We start from the raw sequence: 6,991 nt of genomic DNA on the forward strand, positions 1-6,991 counted from the left end.
TGGGCGTCATCGCGAAGCGCGGCGTGCTGGGAGGGATATAAAAGGGATCGCCACGTGGGGAGACGCTCTCTTTGCGACGGGGACACAGAGAGACACTGGGAGAGAGAGAGAGACACACTGGGAGAGAGAGAGAGACACTGGAAGAGAGAGACACTGGGAGAGAGAGAGACACTGGGAGAGAGAGAGACACTGGGAGAGAGAGAGACACTGGGAGGGAGAGACACACTGGAAGAGAGAGACTCACTGGAAGAGAGAGACACAGGGAGAGAGAGACACGAGGGGAGAGGAGCGACATGGGTACACAGGGAGAGACACGAGGAGAGAGAGACGAGGGGAGGGACATGGGGAGAGACATGGGTACACGCGGCCTGGATACGAGGGGCCACGAAGACTCTGAACGCGCGGGCGCCGTGGTGAGGTGAGAATCCCCCGTGGTCTGTGTGCTAGAGCGGGGCGCGGTATCGCGTGCGAGAGGCTCCCTTGTGGACCTCCCTTCACCGTGAGCTGGAGCTGCTGTCCGGAGTTGCTGAATCTGTGTTCAGCACCCGGAGACCACCGCGCTAGGAGGCCGCGGCCCTACCGGCACGCAGTGCGGCCTACCCAGTAGATCCGCAATCTGATGCCCCCCCCCCCCGTCTCGACGAGACCTTCGGACGATTATTTTGTAAACAATTACCCAATAAGAACGAAACTTTAAATCCGTGTATCCCAAAACGGATTGTTTCAAACTCGGGAGGTTAAAAATGAAACTAGTGAATGCGCGTTATTGCCTTTCAAGCGCACGGCGGGGTAAGTCGGGTTATAAAAATGTTTTACAAAACCGATAACCGCTTGAAAACCCCGCGACAAACCCGGTGGTTACCGATTTGCCGCGCAGCAATGCACGTGGGCAGTGGCGTGGTCTCGCGGTGGGCGCTGTGTAGTCGAGGGGAGATGGCAGCTCGACCCCCAGGCCGCTACACCATGGGTGCTACGGCAAGACAAATTCGCGTCCTCCGTCTCAAGGACGGTGGACGTTAAAGACTCCGTGACGTCGTTCTCGAGAGCGAGGCCATTGTGTGGCGGCGTCATGAACCACCACACCAGCCCAATTTTAAAAATGTACCCCCCAAAAAATGTTCGTGCATAGCAGCAACATGGCCCCTTCTGGGGAAACCTGGCAGGACCCTCCTGAAAAATATTCTTGAGATTCGGCGAGGCTTGCTTGGGGAAACGAGTGGCATTAAATATTGATAACTGGGAAGCGTGCAAATATATATACATACCACGTGGTAACGGAGACCACCGTGCCCGTCTGTTACCAATGGGTGCATGAATGACGACTTCATTCCACTGGAATCCATTGTCGTTTTAAGGACCCAAGGTGGTGAAGGTGGTGAATAATGACTAGCCGTATCGGTTTCAACACATTTACAGAGGCAACACTTCCTATGAGGCTCCAGGTTTTGGGCGACGCTTTTATCACCTTTCTCAGTTTTCCCTACGGAAATTCCCGGATATAATCGCTTGGTGTAACGACGTGGTATTCGCGTGATTATCTAACGTGGGCTCGTCATTCCCAGAGTCGCCGCGCGAGGCTTAGAGTCATGTGTTGGGGTTCGCGTCTCCTCCACATGCTAAAGCACTCGCAGAAAAATCTGCGCGCCTTTATTCACTGGCTGTCTCTGTTGTGAGTCTTCCGGTCACCGGGCTTGCTACATACACTAAACTAAAGCGACACTTTTTATTTGACCACGTAAGGCCCACTGGAGCTGTGTAGATAATTTTCAGAAGCGACCTCGTCACGAGTGATGGCTCAACAAAGTGGCTGATGTGTAAATTTATAGCAGCCTAAACGCGTGTTTCTAAGTTTGTTCGTGTTTCTAAATGTGGAGGGAAACCCCGTAGGACCAAACGACCACGGGGAGAGAAGACGCAGACTCTAAACATACAGCAGGCGTCAGGGTCGAACCCACGACCTGCATATCAGGCGAGGTAGTTTACATTAAAGGGTTTGGCAGGGTGCTGGCCACACTCGTGCCTCGCAACAAAGTTGGCCGCGTTAAATTCCGGACTCGGGCACTTTTATTAGTGCAGTTTGTATTCTTACTCCACTCCAGTTTCCTCCAATAGCTAAAAAGCTTGATTCTGATAAATAACCGGCAAATTGCTCTATCGATGACACATTGCAATTAATTTACTGGACATATGTGAAAATACTGGACGGTGAAAAATAGCTTCATAGCTCATCGGATAAACATCGCTCCAAGCGTGAAAACTTGGCAAGGACCTTCCTGACAAAGTCTTGAGACTTCGCGGCTTTCCTGAACAAGCGTCGTCGTCGGCGTGTCGTGGTGGAGTGTAATGTGTGGCCTGTCCGTGTTGCCGGTGTGTGGTTGACCCTCCTGCCTGTCCACAGTTGCCACGCTATAATAAACAAGTCGTTGGCGCTGCTGTGAGATGGTGCAGCCCGGGACCTGGCGCCGCCTGCGCGTGCGGAGACCCCAGCAGGTGAGCGGCGCCCGGCACCGGGGCTTTAACGCAGTCGATGGACTGCTTCGACGGCATTGCCTATAGTGCAGATATTAGCCAATCAAAATAAGGCGAGCGTGTAGCACGATGCTACACTCACCAATGGGATCACTCGATCCATGGATCTATTGGCACTGGATCTACACCGATGAATCCACAAAGTACGATCCACTTTGAGCTGGCTTGCCGGATCGACTGAACAAAATCTATACAATTAACCACGATTCACCGGACCGTATATGGGCAAAGACACGCCCCTTCAGGCAACACCACGCCAACTTTTATGGGCAGATCTGATCGCTGATTTCGTCGGGTGTCCGATTTTATAGAATTTTGCAGCACCGAGCCAAGGGCTGCCCTTGCATGATGAGCTGATATGCATTTAGTGTTTCACATGATTGCCTGTGATTATTTGTTGCGTCTGAGCAAGGGCAGATGCAGGATCACCAGCGGGTGCGTTTGCCTGTGCACTGCTGACGTTCCCTTGTACTTTCAGGACGTGAACCCTCGGCCATGTTTCTCCGTTCCTCATCGGCGTCTGGGTATGCCGATTCCTTGTTCCCAGACGGTAAGAGACTTTGTTTACGTACGGTATGCAGCCACTGTCCCTTAATAAGCTCATAATGGTTGGCCTCCGGTTTTGTGGCTTTCTGTGCTCTGCTATGGATAAGTGGTCGAATGGGTGTCCATTTGGTAACTGACCTGAGGTTCATTAACTTTATACTTGTGAATGCGATGGTGGGTCTTCTGATAGAGCAATACTCGTGTAATGCTTGTTTCCAGAATGCATTTCTCATTATTTGGCACTTCATGTGTTTTTGCTCTATCAATACAGATGGAGCGCATGCTTGTTATGCCAAAATTCTCCTGCATGGACTGCAACCAGCAGAAAGTGTGCACACATGATGGTATTGGAAGCCTGACCACATTCTGCGTGTTTCTCATGTGCAGGCACGTGGTCCTCTTGTCAGGAGGCTGCTTGAATGCACGTTGCTGTGAAAACTCTGCTTGGCCATTGAGTTGGAGGTGAGCAAACTTGGAGGTTCGCAGCAATGCACGTGGACAGTGGCGTGGTCTCGCGGTGGATGCTTTGTAGTCGAGGGGAGATGGCAGTTCGACCCCAGAGGGCGCTACACCATGGGTGCTTACACCATGGGTGTAACGGCAAAACAATTTAGCGTCCGTCTCAAGGACGGTGGACGTTAAAGACTCCGTGACGTCGTTCTCGAGCGAGGCCATTGTGTGGTGGCGTCATGAACCACCACACCTGCCCAATTAAAAAAATGTACCCCCAAAAAATGTTCGTGCATAGCAGCAACATGGCCCCTTCTGGGGAAACCTGGCAGGACCCTCCTGAAAAATATTCTTGAGATTTGGCGAGGCTTGCTTGGGGAAACGAGTGGAATTAAATATTGATAACTGGGAAGCGTGCAAATATATATACATACCACGTGGTAACGGAGACCACCATACCCGTCTGTTGCCAATGGGTGCATGAATGATGATTTCATTCCACTGGAATCCATTTTTGTTTTAAGGACCCAAGGTGGTGAATAATGACTATAGCCGTATCGGTTTCAACACATTTACAGAGGCAACACTTCCTGTGAGGCTCCAGGTTTTGGGCGACGCTTTTATCACCTTAGTTTTCCGTACGGAAATTCCCGGATATAATCACTTGCTGTAACGTGGTATTCGCGTGATGCGTGATTATCTAACGTGGGCTCGTCATTCCCAGAGTTGTCGCGCGAGGCTTAGAGTCATGTGTTGGGGTTCGCGTCTCCTCCACATGCTAAAGCACTCGCAGAAAAATCTGCGCGCCTTTATTCACTGGCTGGCTCTGTTGTGAGTCTTCCGGTCACCGGGCTTGCTACATACACTAAACTAAAACGACACTTTTTATTTGACCAGGTAAGGCCCACTGGAGCTGTGTAGATAATTTTCAGAAGCGACCTCGTCACGAGTGATGGCTCAACAAAGTGGCTGATGTGTAAATTTATAGCAGCCTAAACGCGTGTTTCTAAGTTTATTCGTGTTTCTAAATGTGGAGGGAAACCCCGTAGGACCAAACGACCACGGGGAGAGAGATGCAGACTCTAAACATACAGCAGGTGTCAGGGTCGAACCCACGACCTGCATATCAGGCGAGGTAGTTTACATTAAAGGGTTTGGCAGGGTGCTGGCCACACTCGTGCCTCGCAACAAAGTTGGCCGCGTTAAATTCCGGACTCGGGCACTTTTATTAGTGCAGTTTGTATTCTTACTCCACTCCAGTTTCCTCCAATAGCTAAAAAGCTTGATTCTGATAAATAACCAGCAAATTGCTCTATCGATGACACATTGCAATTAATTTACTGGACATCTGTGAAAATACTGGACAGTGAAAAATAGCTTCATAGCTCATCGGATAAACATCGCTCCAAGCGTGAAAACTTGGCAAGGACCTTCCTGACAAAGTCTTGAGACTACGCGGCTTTCCTGAACAAGCGTCATCGTCTGCGTGTGGTGGTGGACTAATGTGTGGCCTGTCCCTCTTGCCGGTGTGTGGTTGACCCTCCTGCCTGTCCACAGTTGCCACGCTATAATAAACAAGTCGTTGGCGCTGCTGCTGTGAAATGGTGCAGGGCGGCACCTGGCGTTGCCTGCACGCGCGGAGACCCCCAGCAGGTGAGCAGCGCCCTGCAGTAGCGCAGAGCCAAGGGCTGCCCTTGCATGATGAGCTGATATGCATTCCGTGTTTCACATGATTGCCTGTGATTACTTGTTGCTTCTGAGCAAGGGTAGATGCAGGATCCCGTGGTTGCGTTTTCCTGTGCACAGCTGATGTTGTTCCCTTGTATTTTCAGGGTGTGAAACATCGGCCACTTTCCTCCATTCCCCATCGGCATCTGGGTACACGGAGCCCTTGTTCCCAGACGGTGAGAGACTCGCCGACACTTGGCCAGTCTACACGTGCTCTCTTTAATAAACACGTTGCATTTTTCAGCTCTTTTACTTCCTCCTATCCAGCTCTTGCTGGTAGCTTATCTCGACAGGTGTTCCTCTTGCTGCTTGAAGCCATAGCAGCAGGATTTAGTTCTGTCGGAGAGCAAAACGGCTTGATTCACTCTAGATGCCCGCCAGGCGGTTGTGCTGCCCCTCCACGGCATTTGGAAGTTTGCGAAGTCTGACAACTTGACCATTGAAAACGAGCTGTGCAACGCAGTGCAGAGGATGGGCACAGAGTAACTAAATGTAGTGCGGCATGTGTACGTTATGGCGCGAATACCCCCCACACTCGAATTGGGTTTGCTTTACCGGTTAGTGTGCTGTCGCAATGCATGGAGATGTGTGGGGTGCCACAGTGGTGATGTTAACTCCCTCACCTGGTATACAGGTCGTGGATTTAGAGTTTCACGACTATAAATTTCCATACTCTTTGGTTCTTTCGGTAAAGTCGCGTATGTATAAAATAAATCGCGACGTTTTGGGGCGCAACACAAGCGTCTGTCATCAGGTTTTCCAAGCATGATCTGCTGCTGAGGCAGACTGTTTCCACACAAATAAGCCACTTTGTTAGGCTATTATTTGTGGCCAGGTTGCTTCTGAAAAAGTTATAGTAAAATAAAAAAAATAGTTTAGTGTGACGAATACAATTTGGAATGAGACCGGCATTGGAGTAGACTCTCCTGTGTGCGTGGGGGGGGGCATTAACATCTTTGGCGACGGATGGTGTCTTGATCTTGACACCTGCCGAATCGTTTAACACTTGATCGTGGCAATGTCTCCTTTGCATTGTTTCTAGGTGTGCCTGCGGTTGGCTGCATTTCACCCGGGCGTGGTTGCTGTGATTGGAGGTGCTGTGTACATCTGGCGGAACACAATTGTTTCGTTTGTGCAACAAGATGCTTCAATTATTTCTTGCTCAAATGAGCATTGGGGTAGTGCTGTTTACAGCTGAGCCAGTTATGGAAATTCCACATTCATATGGCAGGGGTGAGTATCTACAGGACAATAAGTAGTACTTTTATTAACCCTGGAAGGATGATTGCTAAGTCAACCCCCAACCAGGATTTGAACCTGCAAACTTGAGCTGATGGCTGTTGCTTAGCCACCTGGCTGGATGTTTACATTAACACTCGGGAATTGACTAAACATTCCTCTGTAGGAGATTTCTATCTGCAAATGCTAAGTAGGTGCTTATTTCTATTTCTCAAATGGTATATATATTTTAACATGTAAAGCAGCTGTGATTGTATTCTACTTGCTGTGAACTTGACATGGAACTCAATGTTGTGGTAATATTTAAATAAATATTTCCCTTGACTCGTGGATTGATTTGTGTCGTTGCAATCCCGGACGCAGTGTCGACAGCCAATTTTGGGGGAAAGGGAGAGCAGTGATTGTGCCTCGGAAAGAAGAACGGCCTGGGTTTAACTTTAGGCTGGTGCCTTTCTGTGCAGATGAATACGTTGTCCCTGGTTTGCATGGGTTTCCTCCC

At 49.8% G+C, this 6,991-nt stretch overlaps 1 long non-coding RNA gene and 3 other non-coding genes across 4 annotated transcripts; all 4 read left to right on the forward strand.

The window, feature by feature from the left end:
• The first annotated feature begins 52 nt into the window (after nt 1-52).
• Nucleotides 53-6,816, forward strand: LOC116944063 (uncharacterized). Its single transcript, XR_004403034.2, has 7 exons — nt 53-418; nt 2,399-2,490; nt 3,008-3,079; nt 3,463-3,537; nt 5,083-5,178; nt 5,358-5,429; nt 6,296-6,816. It is a non-coding gene; the product is annotated as an uncharacterized LOC116944063 (long non-coding RNA).
• LOC116944303 (small nucleolar RNA SNORA3/SNORA45 family) lies at nt 1,571-1,702 on the forward strand. The gene has a single exon (XR_004403082.2). It is a non-coding gene; the product is annotated as a small nucleolar RNA SNORA3/SNORA45 family (small nucleolar RNA).
• LOC116944302 (small nucleolar RNA SNORA3/SNORA45 family) lies at nt 4,258-4,389 on the forward strand. Its single transcript, XR_004403081.1, has one exon. It is a non-coding gene; the product is annotated as a small nucleolar RNA SNORA3/SNORA45 family (small nucleolar RNA).
• Nucleotides 5,541-5,686, forward strand: LOC116944304 (small nucleolar RNA SNORA79). The gene has a single exon (XR_004403083.1). It is a non-coding gene; the product is annotated as a small nucleolar RNA SNORA79 (small nucleolar RNA).
• Nucleotides 6,817-6,991: the final 175 nt, after the last annotated feature.

This window comes from Petromyzon marinus, chromosome 20 (genome assembly GCF_048934315.1).
Source record: "Petromyzon marinus isolate PM22_M1 ecotype Great Lakes invasive population chromosome 20, UKy_Petmar_22M1.pri1.0, whole genome shotgun sequence".
Classification (NCBI taxonomy): domain Eukaryota; kingdom Metazoa; phylum Chordata; class Hyperoartia; order Petromyzontiformes; family Petromyzontidae; genus Petromyzon; species Petromyzon marinus.